At 42.1% G+C, this 20,066-nt stretch overlaps 1 protein-coding gene across 1 annotated transcript in view; it reads right to left on the reverse strand.

The window, feature by feature from the left end:
* The window catches only part of FSTL4 (follistatin like 4), a 1,706,306-nt gene that overhangs the window by 858,954 nt on the left and 827,286 nt on the right, over positions 1-20,066 (reverse strand). The gene's annotated exons all lie outside the window — the stretch shown is intronic.

Genomic DNA, 20,066 nt, shown 5'->3' on the forward strand with positions numbered 1-20,066 from the left:
GACTACTTGCTCGCGCTCTATGTGCGGTACCGCGGTCCTGTGATGCAACAGAATCGCTTCCTTCACGCTGGGTGAAGTTTAACCCACGTGTGTATACTTATGAGTACCGCCATATAGTCCGTCATTACTTGGCAGCAGATTCCATCTCTGCACGGTGGACCCCGGGCTGCGAACGCACCATACTCTATCTGTCTTATTATTTGGTGCGTTCCGCTAGCCCTAACATATATATATATATATACATATATATATATATATAAAGTTCATATCACCCCTCTTTTGCCCCATTCAAAATAAAACTATAAAAAAAATCTAACATACACAAATTTAGTATGGCCAAGTTCTTAATCGCCCAATCTATCAACATAAAAAATGAATTAACCCGATCGCTAAATGGCATAACGAGATAAAAAGTCAAAATTCCAGAATTACATTTTTGGTCGCTGCAACACTGCATTAAAATGCAATAACAGGTAATCAAAAGATCGTATCTGCACCAAAATGGTATAATTAAAAACATCGGCTCGGCATGCAAAATTAAGCTGTAGGCTAAGTCGGGCGCTAGATAGCAACCATACTCCTTCCGCGAACAGACATTCAATAGGGTAGGGGTATCCAAGGACGACTTGCACTCACAACATACACACATTAACAATTGTACACAAGCGCATGGCCGTGCGGTCATGCGCAGTTTATATAGTTGCAGCACAGGAAGTGGCCACAGAAACTTTGCCCTTCCAAGACCTGCCAAGAGGACCAATGGAATGTGCTGCAGAGCCTGAGCACATGACCCTCGATCTCCAACGGGAGATCTTGCCCTGGGCATGCTCAGTGTGTGCAGACAAGGACTTAGTCCCAGAGAAGTCCGCTCGCTGCTGACCAGCACTGGCTTTAATGGCAGAGACTGGAGAAGCAGCAGTAACTCTCAGAACAGAGTGAGAATGAGCAAGACACTGGGAGCGACGTCTTTGCTGACCAGACTCCACTGCGGCTGGACAAGAATGGGAGACCGCAGCGGAGGTGGCTCGAGATTCCCCCTGTGCAGAAGCAGGAACTCGACCCCTAACATTTATGTTAACAAACTTTGGAAAATTTTTTCAACATTTAGATAAAGAAAGTATCTAGACATGTGTGGTTTCTATGAACTCATAAGAACCTGGAGAATTATAAGGGCAGGTCAGCTTTAGCATTTAGTGAATATGGTAAGAAATTCACGGCATTTGGATTTTCTTTCCTTTTTTCCAGTACACAATATGTAAAAACCTATTATGTTGTTCAAAAGTACAACTCGTCCCGCAAAAACAAGCCCTTAGATGGCCATATTGACAGAAAAGTAATAACGTTGTGGCTCTAGGAAGAAGGGAAACAAAAAATGAAAATGCAAAAATGAAAATACCTCTCCATGCATGTGTCATGACTGTCACACAGCCACGACACATGCAGCTGCGGCGCCGACCAGCTGATCGGCCAGAGATGATCCAGGAAGACGTGTTCCCCCTGCAGCTTATTTGGCATGCACTATAGCTTTCTGAATAAGAGGGAACCCGAGCAAATTCACTCATCTCTAATGCAGAACAGTTTATAATAGTTTCATATAGAGATCTGCTGAAGGCGGACCAATATTTCTCCATGTACACATACAACTGTCAAAATGCCAAGTAGAGGATTTTTCATGCTAACACTGAACATGACGTCATAACAATCACTCATAACAATTTAAGCACAAAAATTAGAAATTAAATAGTTTTATAATTTTTTACTGAAGAGACATTTATAATTTTTGTCTGAACCTCTTTAAAAAATGTTTTAAATAATTCTTTATCTATTGAATAGAAAATAACTTACAATATTATGATCAATTAATATAGAATTTTAATTGTTTTTTAAACAAACTCTCAGTACAAAAAAAGATAACACCAGTACCTAGACTAAATTAACAAATATTAGTATGTAATATAATCAGGATAGTTCCAGACAAAAAAAGCTGACTGAAACAGAATAAAAACTATTGAAGAGAGCAAGAAGTGAATAGCAATTGAGATAAAAGTATGGTACCATCTGGTGGGAAGAGGAAAACGAGAGGGGAGGAGGAATGGGAAGCAATATGGGTTAAGGGGGATGTGATGAAGAATGTACAGTATGGCGTGGTGGGTTTTGGGCTTTGTTGGTCCATGGTGTCCACATTTAGAGAATTGTAGGTGAGTATGGAATTGCCAGTTTGAGAGTTCTTCAAAGTGGTTTAATAGCTGGATTATATTCATCCAGTTTGAATGGGAAGAAGGTCTTACTTGTTTCCTCTGTAGAGGAATTATTATTTTGTAGCTCCTAACAGTAGAGCAAGAAAATCATGATATTTAGGTTTTAACCCCTTTACCCCCAAGGGTGGTTTGCACGTTAATGACCAGGCCAATTTTTACAATTCTGACCACTGTCCCTTTATGAGGTTATAACTCCGAAACACTTCAACGGATCCTGGTGATTCTGACATTGTTTTCTCGTGACATATTGTACTTCATGATAGTGGTAAAATTTCTTTGATAGTACCTGCGTTTATTTGTGAAAAAAACGGAAATTTGGCGAAAATTTTGAAAATTTCGCAATTTTCAAACTTTGAATTTTTATGCAATTAAATCACAGAGATATGTCACACAAAATACTTAATAAGTAACATTTCCCACATGTCTCCTTTACATCAGCATAATTTTGGAACCAATTTTTTTTTTTGTTAGGGAGTTATAAGGGTTAAAAGTTGACCAGCAATTTCTCATTTTTACAACACCATTTTTAGGGACCACGTCTCATTTGAAGTCATTTTGAGGGGTCTATATGATAGAAAATGCCCAAGTGTGACACCATTCTAAAAACTGCACCCCTCAAGGTGCTCAAAACCACATTCAAGAAGTTTATTAACCCTTCAGGTGTTTAATAGGAATTTTTGGAATGTTTAAATAAAAATGAACATTTAACTTTTTTACACAAAAAATTTACTTCAGCTCCAATTTGTTTTATTTTACCAAGGGTAACAGGAGAAATTGGACCCAAAAAGTTGTTGTCCAATTTGTCCTGAGTACGCTGATACCCCATATGTGGCAGTAAACCACTGTTTGGGCGCATGGGAGAGCTCGGAAGGGAAGGAGCGCTATTTGACTTTTCAATGCAAAATTGACAGGAATTGAGATGGGACGCCATGTTGCGTTTGGAGAGCCACTGATGTGCCTAAACATTGAAACCCCCCACAAGTGACACCATTTTGGAAAGAAGACCCCCTAAGGAACTTATCTAGAGGTGTGGTGAGCACTTTGACCCACCAAGTGCTTCACAGAAGTTTATAATGCAGAACCGTAAAAATAGAAAATCATATTTTTTCACAAAAATTATATTTTTGCCCCCAATTTTTTATTTTTCCAAGGGTAAGAGAAGAAATTGGACCTCAAAAGTTGTTGTCCAATTTGTCCCGAGTACGCTGATACCCCATATGTGGCAGTAAACCACTGTTTGGGCGCATGGGAGAGCTCGGAAGGGAAGGAGCGCCGTTTGACTTTTCAATGCAAAATTGACAGGAATTGAGATGGGACGCCATGTTGCGTTTGGAGAGCCACTGATGTGCCTAAACATTGAAACCCCCCACAAGTTATCTGGATGTGTGGTGAGCACTTTGACCCACCAAGGGCTTCACAGAAGTTTATAATGCAGAGCCATAAAAATAAAACAAAATTTTTTTCCCACAAAAATTATTTTTTAGCCCCCAGTTTTGTATTTTCCCTAGGGTAACAGGAGAAATTGGACCCCAAAAGTTGTTGTCCAATTTGTCCTGAGTACGCTGATACCCCATATGTGGGGGGGAACCACCGTTTGGGCGCATGGGAGGGTTCGGAAGGGAAGGAGCGCCATTTGGAATGCAGACTTAGATGGAATGGTCTGCAGGCGTCACATTGCGTTTGCAGAGCCCCTAATGTACCTAAACAGTAGAAACCCCCCACAAGTGACACCATTTTGGAAAGTAGACCCCCTAAGGAACTCATCTTGATGTGTTGTGAGAGCTTTGAACCCCCAAGTATTTCACTACAGTTTATAACGCAGAGCCATGCAAATAAAAAATATTTTTTTTTCCACAAAAATTATATTTTAGCCCCCAGTTTTGTATTTTTCCAAGGTTAGCAGGAGAAATTGGACCCTAAATGTTGTTGTCCAATTTGTCCTGAGTACGCTGATACCCGATATGTGGGGGGGAACCACCGTTTGGGCGCATGGGAGGGCTCGGAAGGGAAGGAGCATCATTTGGAATGCAGACTTAGATGGATTGGTCTGCAGGCGTCACATTGCGTTTGCAGAGCCCCTAATGTACCTAAACAGTAGAAACCCCCCACAAGTGACCCCATATTGGAAACTAGACCCCTCAATGAACTTATCTAGATGTGTTGTGAGAACTTTGAACCCCCAAGTGTTTCACTACAGTTTATAACGCAGAGCCGTGAAAATAAAAAATCTTTTTGTTTTCCCACAAAAATTATTTTTTAGCCCCCAGTTTTGTATTTTCCCAAGGGTAACAGGAGAAATTGGTCCACAAAAGTTGTTGTCCAATTTGTCCTGAGTACGCTGATACCCCATATGTTGGGGTAAACCCCTGTTTGGGCACACAGGAGAGCTCGGAAGGGAAGGAGCACTGTTTTACTTTTTCAACGCAGAATTGGCTGGAATTGAGATCGGACGCCATGTCGTGTTTGGAGAGCCCCTGATGTGCCGAAACAGTGGAAACCCCCCAATTATAACTGAAACCCTAATCTAAACACACCCCTAACCCTAATTCCAACGGTAACCCTAACCACACCTCTAACCCTGACACACCCCTAACCCTAATCCCAACCCTATTCCCAACTGTAAATGTAATCTAAACCCTAACCCTAACTTTAGCCCCAACCCTAACTGTAGCCCCAACCCTAACCCTAACCCTAGCCCTAACCCTAACCCTAGCCCTAACCCTAACCCTAGCCCTAACCCTAGCCCTAACCCTAGCCCTAACCCTAACCCTAACCCTAGCCCTAACCCTAGCCCTAACCCTAACCCTAACCCTAACCCTAGCCCTAACCCTAGCCCTAACCCTAGCCCTAACCCTAACCCTAGCCCTAACCCTAGCCCTAACCCTAGCCCTAGCCCTAACCCTAACCCTAATCCTAATCCTAGCCCTAACCCTAGCCCTAATGGGAAAATGGAAATAAATACATTTTTTTTTATTTTTCCCTAACTAAGGGGGTGATGAAGGGGGGTTTGATTTACTTTTATAGCGAGTTTTTTAGCGGATTTTTATGATTGGCAGCCGTCACACACTGAAAGACCCTTTTTATTGCAAAAAATATTTTTTGCAATACCACATTTTGAGAGCTATAATTTTTCCATATTTTGGTCCACAGAGTCATGTGAGGTCTTGTTTTTTGCGGGACGAGTTGACATTTTTATTGAAAACATTTTTGGGCACGTGACATTTTTTTATCGCTTTTTATTCCGATTTTTGTGAGGAAGAATGACCAAAAGCCAGCTATTCATGAATTTCTATTGGGGGAGGCGTTTATACCGTTCCGCGTTTGGTAAAATTGATAAATCAGTTTTATTCTTCGGGTCAGTACGATTACAGCGATACCTCATTTATATCATTTTTTTATGGTTTGGCGCTTTTATACGATAAAAACTAGTTTACAGAAAAAATAATTATTTTTGCATCGCTTTATTCTCAGGACTATAACTTTTTTATTTTTTTGCTGATGATGCTGTATGGCGGCTCTTTTTTTGCGGGACAATATGACGCTTTCAGCGGTACCATGGTTATTTATATCTGTCCTTTTGATCGCGTGTTATTCCACTTTTTGTTCGGCGGTATGATAATAAAGCGTTGTTTTTTGCCTCGTTTTTTTTTTTTTTTTCTTACGGTGTTTACTGAAGGGGTTAACTAGTGGGACAGTTTTATAGGTCGGGTCGTTACGGACGCGGCTATACTAAATATGTGTACTTTTATTGGTTTTTTTTTTTTATTTAGATGAAGAAATGTATTTATGGGAATAATATATATTTTTTTTTTTTCATTATTTTGGAATATTTTTTTTTATTTTTTTTACACATTTGGAAAATTTTTTTTTTACTTTTTTACTTTGTCCCAGGGGGGGACATCACAGATCAGTGATCTGACAGTTTGCACAGCACTCTGTCAGATCACTGATCTGACATACAGCGCTGCAGCCTTCACAGTGCCTGCTCTAAGCAGGCTCTGTGAAGCCACCTCCCTCCCTGCAGGACCCGGATCCGCGGCCATCTTGGATCCGGGGCTCGAGCAAGGAGGGAGGTGAGGAGACCCTCGCAGCAACGCGATCACATCGCGTTGCTGCGGGGGGCTCAGGGAAGCCCGCAGGGAGCCCCCTCCCTGCGCGGTGCTTCCCTGCACCGCCGGCACATCGCGATCATCTTTGATCGCGGTGTGCCAGGGGTTAATGTGCCGGGGGCGGTCCGTGACCGCTCCTGGCACATAGTGCCGGATGTCAGCTGCGATAAGCAGCTGACACCCGGCCGCGATCGGCCGCGCTCCCCCCGTGAGCGCGGCCGATCGGCTATGACGTACTATCCCGTCCAGGGTCAGATAAGCCCAGGGCACCTCGACGGGATAGTACGTCTAAGGTCACAGAGGGGTTAAATATTTTTTTGGCCTAGATACAAGGACTTCCGCAGGTGTTACAGTATATTTAATGAGCTCAATTCAAGCAAAGTTGGTTCTCTCCAATTAGAATGATTTTAATTTGGGGCAGAAGCAAAAGATACGATAAAGCAAGCCTTTGTGTTTATCACACATCCAACATAAATTGGATTTTGTTAATTCTAAGTGGTTTAGTAAGAGTCCTGTACCAACGTGATAGCAATTTATAGACATTGTTTTGCAAAAGTATGCATCTAGAGAAACCATGGGAGTTGATTAGAATGGACTTTGTCAGCATCAGGCAGGTTGATGTTTAATTTTTTCCTGATAAATAAGAAAGTCAGTTTTTAAGAGTTGGTTGGTGAAATCAAATGGTTATACATTTTTGAAATTTCTTTGGGGCCAGAGAAAAAAGTTTCCAGAGCAAATTAGGCCATTACCCATTTCTGACATTCAAAAATTTTGCTTTAAAAAGAGTCAGGATGTAAGTGTATGATTTCGCTGTGGGAAGTTAAAGGGGCAACGAGAAGCTTTTTCTGGACATGAGTCTATCATAGGTATGTTAGATAAAAATTGGGAGATTGTCCCAGGTCCCAGATGTGTCAGAGGCTGCAGACCATTGCACAGCGTCTGGCTGCAGAGGGTCTAGGCAGTTTGCTTTGCAGACTTCTGCCTGGTCCTTGTAATGCCCTGACCCAGTGGTCACCTTCCAACTTCCTGTTGACAGTTGCGGGTGATATTTTCTATTTGCACGTCTCTGTTGAGGCTTTAGAGCTGTAACAATCTGCTAGCATCCTCATTGGAGTTTGGAGGGCATCGGTGTTTCTCTCTGAGTCTACTCAAACTAAGTATCTCCCTTGTTTTGTTTATCCTAGCTGTCTTTAGTGTTAGTGGGGTTCAACCAGCGTTTACCCCTTCCTTCCCTAAGCAGGGCTTACCTCTAGGTGTCCTGATCGGCGATAGGTGCGGAACCTATTTAGGGTCTCTTATGGCAGACCGGGTGATGTTAGATCTGCCTAGGGGACTCCACTCCCCACTTCCCTAGTGTTGGGCCCCCTTCCCCTTATCACTTTGTGTTGCAATTAGTCTGTCCTACACTGGGAGTAGCAGAGATATTATAATTATGCACGTGGGGCCATAAGTTATGCACATCAGAGAAATTGAGATCTATGAAATGTGGGATAGTGGAGATAGGGGCTAAAGCTGAGGGACTCTATGTAGGTGATAAGACTATTATCATGGATTACTTAATAGCCAGAGTAGCAGAAATGGTGCTAGCTAACCTAGAGTTCTGAGGAGATTGAGTGTTGGTTCAGATGTTTTTATGAGCATTTTTACTTAATATTAGGTATTTTATGTCCAAGTTGTTTTGTCACTTTGAAGAGGTGACAAGCTTCAACCATCTATTTAGATGCATAGTTTCATGGTACGTGTAGACTTGTGACAGACCAATTTGTCTTTGTTTCTCCTGGGTAAGCCGTTTTATAATGTAGTTCAGGTTATTTATATTTTCTAATATTTTGGGATATAATCTGCTGGACAGACCCTGTGAATTATTTGTAAGCAGAAATATATACTCCATATTAAAAGGACATGCCAGGAATTAATTTTAGAATAGTTGATCATATCATGATATAATTTCATATGGGCTCTTTGCAAGTTAATCCATAACTGGAAAGTGATTAATTACATATTAATAAGTTACAATTTACATCTTTTAATTAAAAAGACAAAAAGAAGTCTCAGCAAGTTGTTTCAAGATGAAGTTACTTTTTCCAGCCATCTTGAAAAGAACCTGTCAGCACATTCCTATACATGAAAGTAATGCTTTTCAATGTGTACTGTCGATGTTTGCCCCCAATTTAAATGATACCTTTGGTGTGTCAGTCCTGTGACATTTAGCATAGATTCAGTCTGGAAGTGCACTCGTGCAGCAGGTCAAATGCATTGACATGGCCTCTACGTACTTCCAGGCTGATATGATTAAGGCTTCTATGCTAGATTTCCCCGGATCTGCACATTGGACATCTATGAAAGGTCATATTTTTATGAGGGGAGGAGGCCAACTTTACAGTCATGTCCCTACTTTTACATGTAAAGAAGTACGGAGTCCCTTTAAAGTGTGTCTGTCATTTCACTGTAATGTTAATTAAATGCACAGGCTTGTAGCTCTTAGCCCCTACTTATTGTGTCCTGCCTGATTTTGGAGCACACACCTGGGATATTTTTATGTAAAAAGCCCCTTCTTCTGTTCAGTTACCAGCCATCCGCATTGTTTCAGTGGAAGCCTACGAAGCCCATGGGCATGGAATGCCATGCATATTCATTTCTCGTTAGCAGCGGGCACATGAGTTAGCCAGATGCGCCGACTCCAGCTTCCTGTGACCCGATGCTCCACCGAAACCGCTCCCCCACCTCCCTACCACAGCCAGAGCCCAAACATCTGGACTATAAGATGCACCTCCAATTTTCCTCCACATTTTGGGTGGGAAAAAGTGCGTATTCTAGCCTAAAAAATACGGTATTTTGATATTATACATGCTGCAATTTCTGCCCCTACTGCAGTGACCAGTGAGATGCCAGCCTTAAAGGGAATCTATCACCACTGGTATTTGTCAATTAATCTGAAATCAGTAGAGACACAGACACTGATTCCAACAATGTGTTACTTACTGGGTTGCTTGCTGTATTTTTTTTTTAAATCCACAATTTTATCAGCAGGAGATCACTATAGAATTAGTAAATCTGTTGCTATGCAGTCCTCCATATTTATGAGGTTTGTACAGCCCCGTTCACACCACTGAATAGCAACTTTCTCTCTATGCATAGTGTACAGAACATCCTGCAAATTGGGGGTTTGGGTGGGGTTATATAGAGCTCAGTATTCAGAGACCCAGGAGATCTGAAGCAGTGAAAACAGAAAGAAGTTTCCTTTCTGATACATCATTAGTATCGTGGTCTCTGCCCGTACACGATTCTACTTTCAGATGGGCAGCATAAACTTGGTTTTGATTTACTTTTAACAGCAACCCTTCCTCTTTGTTTTCCTGTAACAGCTGTGACAGATGAGAATAGACAACAGCACAGTGAAAGCCAGAGGGGAGATGGGGGTGACCGCATACTGTGGTGAGAAAGCTTGGGAGATAAGCACGGTCAGGAGGAGAGATCAAGCTTAAAAGCAGCAGAAGTAATAGCTATGGGTTGTGCCATTAGTGTGATCTCGTTCAGTTACACTTAGATCTGTATATATATATACCCTTATATATGTAATTAGACAGACAAGCTAGTACAGCAGTGAAAGCCAGAGGGGAGATTGAGGTGACAGCATACTGTGGTGAGAAAGCTTGGGAGATAAGCACGGTGAGGAGGAGAGATCAAACTGAGAAGCAGCAGAAGTAATAGCTGTGGGTTGTGCCATTAGTGTGATCTCATTCAGTTACACTTAGATCTGTATATATATATACCCTTATATATGTAATTAGACAGATGATGTAGTACAGCACAGTGAAAGCCAGAGGAGAGATGGAGGTGACAGCATACTGTGGTGAGAAAGCTTGGGAGATAAGAGACAGTGAGGAGAAGCGATCCAACTGAGAAGCAGCAGAACTAATAGCTATATGTTTTGCCATTAGTGTTATCTCGTTCATTTACTCTCCGATGTGTATATATATGCCCTTATGTATGTAATTAGACAGAGGATCTGATACAGCAGTGAAAGCCAGAGGGGAGATGGAGGTGACAGCATACTGTGGTGAGAAAGCTTGGGAGATAAGCACAGTGAGGAGGAGAGATCCAGCTTTAAAGCAGCAGAACTAATAGCTATGGGTTGTGCCATTAGTGTTATCTTGTTCATTTACTCTCCGATGTGTAGACTTATGCCCTTATATATGTAATTAGACAGAGGATCTGGTACAGCAGTGAAATCTGTAAGATGCAGCTGAAAATAGCTTATAGCTCCACGGTGTAAAAGAAGAGATGATTGTGATGTGCAGCACTGCTGGCGTTCAGAGGGGGAGGCAAGAAATAGACTAATTACAGTATTATGTGTAGAATAAAGTGAGGAGATGGAAAACAGGAGAGGGACTGTGAGAGCATTAAAGGGACATCCTCATTCTATCTGCTCTGGAGTTTATTACTAGTAGGACAGAAGTCTCCTTTCCACATCCTCTCATCTATTTCTGCTTAAAGTGATTTGCAATTTTTCAGTACAGTACATTAGCTCCACTGCTCCAGGATTTTATCTATATTTCAGCGCTGGAGTGATGCTGCTAATCTAAGTTCCCTGCCTCTAGTCTTATACCCCTCAGTCACCATCTTCAGCTGTTTCTGGCACCGCTCCAGCCCCGCGCTGCTATCCTGTGATTGCAACCACTGGCTGACCGGAGTTAATAGTCACAAGCTCTCAGTGTAAGTCTATAGCCTCGTTCCAGCTCTCATAGACTAACATTGAAAAGTAAGTTCAAGCTCATCCAACACTGGAGAGATCGAGCAGGTCAAAACCTGTAGAATACGAAACGTGCGGTACCGAGAACAGATGAAGACAGCGGCTGATAAGTATAAAATTAGGGGCAGGCAACCAACGTTAACACCATCACAATTTATCTCCCCCTTTAAATGGAGACACAGTTATTGAAACAACAATGACCTTATAACTTCACAACTGAGCACAAAAGGAGAGATTCGTTTTTGGCATTTGATTCACTTATTCTATACATGACTGTGTATTGTTGCATTTATACATTTTCAGCATCAGACGGATGATTTTTACCTACTGCTCAAAAGTGAATAACAAGAATAGGTTACGGCAGGTAAGGTAACTGCTAATAACTAACTGGCTATAATAGAGTTGCATTGTAAATTACTTTCCGTAGGATAGGATGAATTTTTTTACATACAGTACATGACACCTACTATATGTAAATCCATGAACTTTAATGTGTACGACACCAAATTCTGACATTAAATACATCACAGCAGTAGACTGCAAGGTTATTATTACATGAAAACTAGCAGCACCACCACGCCTGTGCTTGCAGAAGTAGAGCGTAGAGTGTAAAACATCATGCAGGGTGACATTATTAGGGAATTAGCTCACAGGATTACAATTTCCTGGGCTAGATTGGTGCTCCATGACCTCCAAAGCATAGTTCACACTAGACAGCTTTGGTACAACCATTTTTTTTTTCGTTTCATATAACAGGAAATCAAAATAGGCTGGCTGATTACGAAATGGTCAAAGTCCTTACGCATGAGGGCAGACATAATGTACAACTCCTATCCGAATAATTGTTTTACTCATAGCAGATTTCCCAGGAGCAGAGAGTGAGATCCCACCTTGTAGACATCTTGCCTTTTGTATCTTACCTGACCATTGCTGGTGATTAACCAGGGTCATCACCTCTAGCGGCTAAATGGAGCAGGGAAATACAGTTTGTGGCTACCAATCAGTTATTTACACAATATATGACAAGAACCCAGAATAAATGTGCACTCTATCAACCACTTTTCCTCTAGTTCTGCTGCAATTGATACTTATTATGTCAGCATCCTCTGAGTTGTTGCACAGATATTTGGCTTTTGTTGATGAACATATTAGATTTGCAAGGACACTGGTGGGCCTGTCAGTACACTGGCAGCCTAAGGATTATTTTTGCTTCTTCCCTCCGGCAACAACCTCTACTTCTTGATTTACTGTAGGGAGCAGAGGTGACATTTTATGGTAGAACCTCTGTTTCCATTGCGAATTAAGAAGTAGGGGGCAGCGGCAGTCGTGAGAAACAAAGCAGGAAAACAGACTGCAAGTGCACTGGCATGCCGACCATTGAATTTGCAAATTTCTGTGCAATGTTTCAGCTGGTGCCAACAAAACAGGTATATTTTCAAATGTGTTACAAGTATCGACTAGCCATAATGAAATGTTTTGAAAAGAAAAAAAAAACTTCCATACTACTTGTGCCCATTAAGAAACTTGGTGTATCTCAATCTAACTTTAGTTTTACAGTGTAGACGAAAAGTCCTCTCTTATTTGTGAAGACAAAACTGATCACCATCAAATATGATTGCTATAAAATAAAACTTAAAGAAGTTATTCCCTTTCAAATATAAACCATTCCTCTCCACACTTTTCATTTATTAAAAAAACAAATAAATCTACTGAGATCCTATTTCCCAGGTCCACCGTCGAGACTACACCACTGTTCCTGCTGTCTGGCATTGTCTGTGAGACAATCAGTGAGCTCAGTGGCTCGGAGTTGGGAATTCCATCAACACTGAAATGTCACACCTGTTAGTTTGCCGAGGGGCGGCTTCACTGGTAAGATGACGTCATTGCTGCAGCCAATGCCACATACCGGGAGCAGCAGCAGAAACTCACCAGTAGACCCAGGAGAGGCGAGTACAGCGTGGTGAACATGATGTGGTGAGTGAGAAATTATATTTAAAAGGGAAGAGCCCTTTTAACACTAAATAACAATAAATGAAGAATTTAGTCAGCATCTACATAAAATGAAAAGATACAAAGGTCTACAATTTCCTATGTCTGCTGTTCCGTACCCCTGACATATAGGAACTATCTACCTGTAAGGACTGGGACAGCGTACCTGTTTTTGTCTGTTCTTGCCCTTAGTTCTGTTGGATTCTGCCCTTACCCAAAATGGAGTGGCTGGACTCATGGGGGCCATCTTTTTTCCTGTCTAATACTTCTTGTTTCCTGTCTGCTCCATATAAAAAGGAACTCTGCACACTATACCTTGCTTGTGTATCTTGTACCTCACTTGCTGCCAAGCTCAAGGACTTGCAACCTGTTTGTTTCTTCTATTCCTCGGGATACCCCGCTTGCTTCTGGATTTAAGTCCTACCGGAAAGACTCTACACCTGCTTGCACCCACCTCCGCTACGGTTTACATCAGTCATCTGAAGTTCATTTTCCTACTATATATATTGTATATATTTTGAACTGTGATATACCGTGTTTGTCGTCATTCTGACCTATGTCATCAGTTTCCATAGAACTTAGCATAATCTTATTACACTACCACTTCAATTATTTATTTCGTTTAACTATATGGTATGCTTTAAAATGATAAAATAAAGTGTTCTGACCTTACAGATTTCCCATATTTATTCTACTAGTGTTCAACCCCGATCTACGTATCTACTCTTCCGGTTGGAAGGACATGTGACCGATGCAGCCAATCAATAACTATTGTGGTGAAGCATTGGTCAAATGGAGTATACTTTATTCTATTATTTAAAAGTTTAATATTTTTTGTTTTTTTATAAAGAGGGTTATCAATCTCATTCGCATTTAAAGTTACCTCCCTAAAATGTTTTTTTTATTTATATATTGAGTCAATGAATTAATTTTGAATTTCTTATGCTATGACATCTCTAGAATAATAAGGGAATGAGAGCATTATTATAGGTATCTACAGATAGTGGATTTCCTCTGCCACTTGCATAATACTAAAGAATGGCTTAGGGATTGCCTTACTATTTTCAGCAACGCAGAGATATTATTTTAATCAATGCTAAATACCTCAGCTGATAAAATACACAATATGAAATCAATCTAATTGCTCGACCAGTCATTTATTTCACTCTGTGTGGTAATAGGCCTCACTTATATAATGGCATGCAAGGGTTTCTGCACTGTTTGACAAATGCCCACTGTGGGTATTACTTCTATTATGCGTGGAATGGCTATGAAAAATAATGAACACAGCATAATGGTTCTATCAGGCCTCTGTGAAATTTATACTATGCTCAGTCTAAACATATATTTAGCCCAGAAGCCATCACACTGCTGGGAGTTTGTCTTTCCAGTTAAGATAAATCACATAGTTTAATCACATTTGAGCGCGTCTAGTGTTTTTTCAGGAGCTTTGCAGATATATCTCTTTAAAACATGCAGCTTTTCTATCCTTAGCATGATATAAGTTTTCAAAATGCTGATGCAGGAAAGATATATATCTTGGTACCGTATTAGCCAGTGGATAGAAAAATATATAGAATTGAGAGTCCTCAGTGGTTGATACCTTTTAAGGGCTAACTGAAAAGATGGTAACAAATTGCAAGCTTTCGAGACTACAAAGGTCAGGTAACGCAAATTCTGAAGAATCACATATTTATGCACAACGCAGCACAGCACAGAAAAATGCCATAGATAAGACAGGTGATGTGAAGCAGAACTACCATTATAAACAGTTATGTCCATTAATATTGGAGCAGTTCAAAGATAAGGAGTGTGAATGTTTTATTGTCCTTTGATTGGGGTCTGGTTCTATGTTATAATGACCCCAAATGGTCTGAGGAGCAAATTCCTTAGTTCCTTAGTTGATGTAAAAAGACATTAATCTATGCGACACATTCATTCCTGCACTAAGACTATCAAAGGTCATCATCAGTTTATATTCCCATATTCTTCTGTCTCTTTGAGATTTAACCCCTTAGCGACCGCCGATACGCCTTTTAACGGCGGCCGCTAAGGGTACTTAAACCACAGCGCCGTTAATTAACGGCGCTGTGGAAAAAGTCCATAGCGCCCCCCAGAGGCCGATTTTCTCCGGGGTCTCGGCTGCCGAGGGTAGCCGAGACCCCAGAGAACATGATTCGGGGGGTTTTTAACCCTCCCCGCATTTGCGATCGCCGGTAATTAACCGTTTACCGGCGATCGCAGAAAAAAAAAAAAGCGATCTCTTTTTAATTTTTCTGTCCTCCGATGTGATCGCACATCGGAGGACAGAGAAAAGGGGTCCCAGGTGGCCCCCCAATACTCACCTAGCTCCCCCGATGCTCCTCGTGTCTCCCGGTGGGCGCCGCCATCTTCAAAATGGCGGGCGCATGCGCAGTGCGCCCGCCGGCCGGCACCGGGAGAATCTTTGGGGTCTCGGCTGCCGGGGGTAGCCGAGACCCCAAAGAGCATGATCGGGGTCGGTATTACCGACCCCTGTTTTGCGATCGCCGGTAATTAACTGTTTACCGGCGACCGCAAAAAAAAAAAAGTAAAGTGTAATTCTCTGTCCTCTGATGTGATCGCACATCAGAGGACAGAGAAATAGGGGGATTCGGGGACCCTAGCATACTCACCTAGGTCCCTGGATCCTCTTGCTGCTCCTCCTGGCCGCCGGCAGAAGAACATGGCGGACGCATGCCCAGTGCGCCCGCCATCTGTCTCCATCTGCCGGCCGGCAGGAGAACAGCAGTTGGGGCTAAAATTAGGGTTAGGGTTAGGGTTAGGGGTAGGGTTAGGGGTAGGGGTAGGGTTAGGGTTAGGGGTAGGGTTAGGGTTAGGGGTAGGGTTAGGGGTAGGGGTAGGGTTAGGGGTAGGGCTAGGGCTAGGGGTAGGGTTAGGGCTAGGGTTAGGGCTAGGGTTAGGGCTAGGGTTGGGGCTAAATTTAGGGTTAGGGTTGGGGCTAAATTTAGGGTTAGGGTTGGGGCTAAATTTAGGGTTAGGCTTCTTTCACACTTACGTCGGTACGGGGCCGTCGCAATGTGTCGGCCCGACATACCGACGCACGTTGTGAAAATTGTGCACAACGTGGGCAGCAGCTGTAGTTTTTCAACGCATCCGCTGCCCAATCTATGTCCTGGGGAGGAGGGGGGCGGAGTTACGGCCATGCATGCGCGGTCAGAAATGGCGGATGCGACGTACAAAAAAAGTTTCATTGAACGTTTTTTTGTGCCGACGCTCCACCAAAACACAACTGATCCAGTGCACGACGGACGCGACGTGTGGCCATCCGTCACGATCCGTCGGCAATACAAGTCTATGGGCAAAAAACGCATCCTGCGGGCACATTTGCAGGATCCGTTTCTTGTCCAAAACGACGGATTGCGACGGAATGCCAAACGACGCAAGTGTGAAAGTAGCCTTAGGGCTAGGGTTAGGGTTGGGGCTAAAGTTAGGGCTAGGGTTGGGGCTAAAGTTAGGGTTAGAGCTGGGATTAGGGTTAGGGTTTGGATTAGGGTTGGTATTAGGGTTAGGGTTGGTATTAGGGTTACGCTTGGGATTAGAGTTAGGGTTGTGATTGGGGGTGTATTGGGATTAGGGTTAGGTTTGAGGTTAGGGTTGAGATTAGGATTAGGGGTGTGTTGGATTTAGGGTTTTGATTAGGGTTATGGTTAGGGTTGACATTAGGGTTGTTTTGGGGTAAGGGTTGTGATTATGGTTAGGGTTAGTGATTAGGATTATGGATCAGGTTGGGATTAGGGTTAGGGGTGTGTTGGGGTTAGGGTTGGAGCTAGAATTGGGGGGTTTCCACTGTTTAGGTACATCAGGGGGTCTCCAAACACAACAGCCAATTTTGCGCTCAAAAAGTCAAATGGTGCTCCCTCCCTTCTGAGCTCTGCCGTGCGCCCAAACAGTGGGTTACCCCCACATATGGGGCATCAGCGTACTCGGGATAAATTGGACAACAACTTCTGGGGTCCAATTTCTCTTGTTACCCTTGTGAAAATAAAAACTTGGGGGCTACAAAATCTTTTTTGTGAAAAAAAAATATTTTTTATTTTCACGACTCTGCATTCTAAACTTCTGTGAAGCAATTGGGCATTCAAAGTTCTCACCACACATCTAGATAAGTTCCTTGGGGGGTCTAGTTTCCAAAATGGGGTCACTTGTGGGGGGTTACTACAGTTTAGGTACATCAGGGGCTCTGCAATCGCAACATAATGCCCACAGACCATTCTATCAAAGTCTGCATTCCAAAAAGGCGCTCCTTCCCTTCCGAGCTCTGCCGTGCGCCCAAACAGTGGTTTACCCCCACATATGGGGCATCAGCGTACTCGGGATAAATTGGACAACAACTTCTGGGGTCCAATTTCTCTTGTTACCCTTGTGAAAATAAAAACTTGGGGGCTACAATATCTTTTTTGTGAAGAAAAAAAATATTTTTTATTTTCACGACTCTGCATTCTAAACTTCTGTGAAGCACTTGGGCATTCAAAGTTCTCACCACACATCTAGATAAGTTCCTTGGGGGGTCTAGTTTCCAAAATGGGGTCACTTGTGGAGGGTTTCTACTGGTTAGGTACATCAGGGGCTCTGCAAACGCAAAATAATACCCGCAGACCATTCTATCAAAGTCTGCATTCCAAAACGGCGCTCCTTCCTTCCGAGCTCTGCCGTGCGCCCAAACAGTGGTTTACCCCCACATATGGGGTACCAGCATACTCAGGACAAATTGGACAACAACTTTTGGGGTCCAATTTCTTTTGTTACCCTAGTGAAAATAAAAACTTGGGGGCTAAAAAAATCTTTTTTTTGGAAAAAAAAATATTTTTTATTTTCACGGCTCTGCATTATAAACTTCTGTGAAGCACTTGGGCATTCAAGGTTCTCACCACACATCTAGATAAGTTCCATGGGGGGTCTAGTTTCCAAAATGGGGTCACTTGTGGGGGATTTCTACTGTTTAGGCACATCAGGGGCTCTCCAAACGCGACATGGCGTCCGATCTCAATTCCAGCCAATTCTACATTGAAAAAGTAAAACGGCACTCTTTCTCTTCCAAGCTCTGCGGTGCGCCCAAACAGTGGTTTATCCCCACATATTGGGTATCGATGTACTCAGGAGAAATTGCACAACAACTTTTGTGGTCTAATTTCTCCTGTTACCCTTGTGAAAATAAAAATTTGTGGGCAAAAAGATCATTTTTGTAGAAAAAATGCAATTTTTTTTTTCACGGCTCTACGTTATAAACTTCTGTGAAGCACATGGGGGTTCAAAGTGCTCGCCACACATCTAGATAAGTTCCTTAAGGGGTCTAGTTTCCAAAATGGTGTCACTTGTGGGGGGTTTGCACTGTTTAGGCACATCAGGGGCTCTCCAAACGCGACATGGCGTCCAATCTCAATTCCAGCCAATTCAACATTGAAAAAGTAAAACGGCACTCCTTCTCTTCTAAGCTCTGCGGTGCGCCCTAACAGTTGTTTACCCCCACATATTGGGTATCAGCGTACTCAGGAGAAATTGCACAACAACTTTTGTGGTCTAATTTCTCCTGTTACCCTTGTGAAAATAAAAATTTGTGGGCAAAAATATCATTTTTGTAGAAAAAATGCGATTTTTTTTTTTCACGGCTCTACGTTATAAACTTCTGTGAAGCACATGGGGGTTCAAAGTGCTCGCCACACATCTAGATAAGTTCCTTAAGGGGTCTAGTTTCCAAAATGATGTCACTTGTGGGGGGTTTCCACTGTTTAGGCACATCAGGGGCTCTCCAAACGCGACATGGCGTCCAATCTCAATTCCAGCCAATTCAACATTGAAAAAGTAAAACGGCGCTCCTTCACTTCCAAGCTCTGCGGTGCGCCCAAACAGTGGTTTACCCTCACATATGGGGTATCGACGTATTCAGGAGAAATCGCACAACAACTTTTGTGGTCTAATTTCTCCTGTTACCCTTGTGAAAATAAGAATTTGTGGGTGAAAAGATCATTTTTGTGTAAACAAAAGCGATTTTTTATTTTCACGGCTCTACGTTATAAACTTCTGTGAAGCACTTGGGGGTTCAAAGTGCTCACCACACATCTAGATAAGTTCCTTAAGGGGTCTAGTTTCCAAAATGGTGTCACTTGTGGGGAGTTTCCACTGTTTAGGCACATCAGGGGCTCTCTAAACGTGACATGGCGTCCGATCTCAATTCCAGCCAATTCTGCATTGAAAAAGTCAAACGGCGCTCCTTCACTTTTAAGTTCTGCGGTGCGCCCAAAAAGTGGTTTACCCCCACATGTGGGGTATTGGCGTATTCAGGAGAAATTGCATAACAAAATTTATGGTTACATTTCTGTTTTTACACTTGTGAAAATAAAAAAAATGGTTCTGAATTAAGATGTTTGCAAAAAAAAGTTATATGTTCATTTTTTCCTTCCACATTGTTTCAGTTCCTGTGAAGCACGTAAAGGGTTAATAAACTTCTTGAATGTGGTTTTGAGAACCTTGAGGGGTGTAGTTTTTAGAATGGTGTCACACTTCATTATTTTCTATCATATAGACCCCTCAAAATGACTTCAAATGTGATGTGGTCCCTAAAAAAAAAATGGTGTTGTAAAAATGAGAAATTGCTGGTCAAATTTAACCCTTATAACTCCCTAACAAAAAAAAATTTTGTTTCCAAAATTGTGCTGATGTAAAGTAGACATGTGGGAAATGTTATTTATTAACTATTTTTCGTGACATATCTCTCTGATTTAAGGGCATAAAAATACAAAGTTTGAAAATAGCAAAATTTTAAAAATTTTCGCCATATTTCCGTTTTTTTCATAAATAATCGCAAGTAATATCGAAGAAATGTTACCACTAGCATGAAGTACAATACGTCACGAAAAAACAATCTCAGAATCAGCAGGATCCGTTGAAGCATTCCAGAGTTATAACCTCATAAAGTGA

The sequence above is a fragment of the Ranitomeya imitator genome, chromosome 4 (assembly GCF_032444005.1).
Source record: "Ranitomeya imitator isolate aRanImi1 chromosome 4, aRanImi1.pri, whole genome shotgun sequence".
Lineage (NCBI taxonomy): Eukaryota > Metazoa > Chordata > Amphibia > Anura > Dendrobatidae > Ranitomeya > Ranitomeya imitator.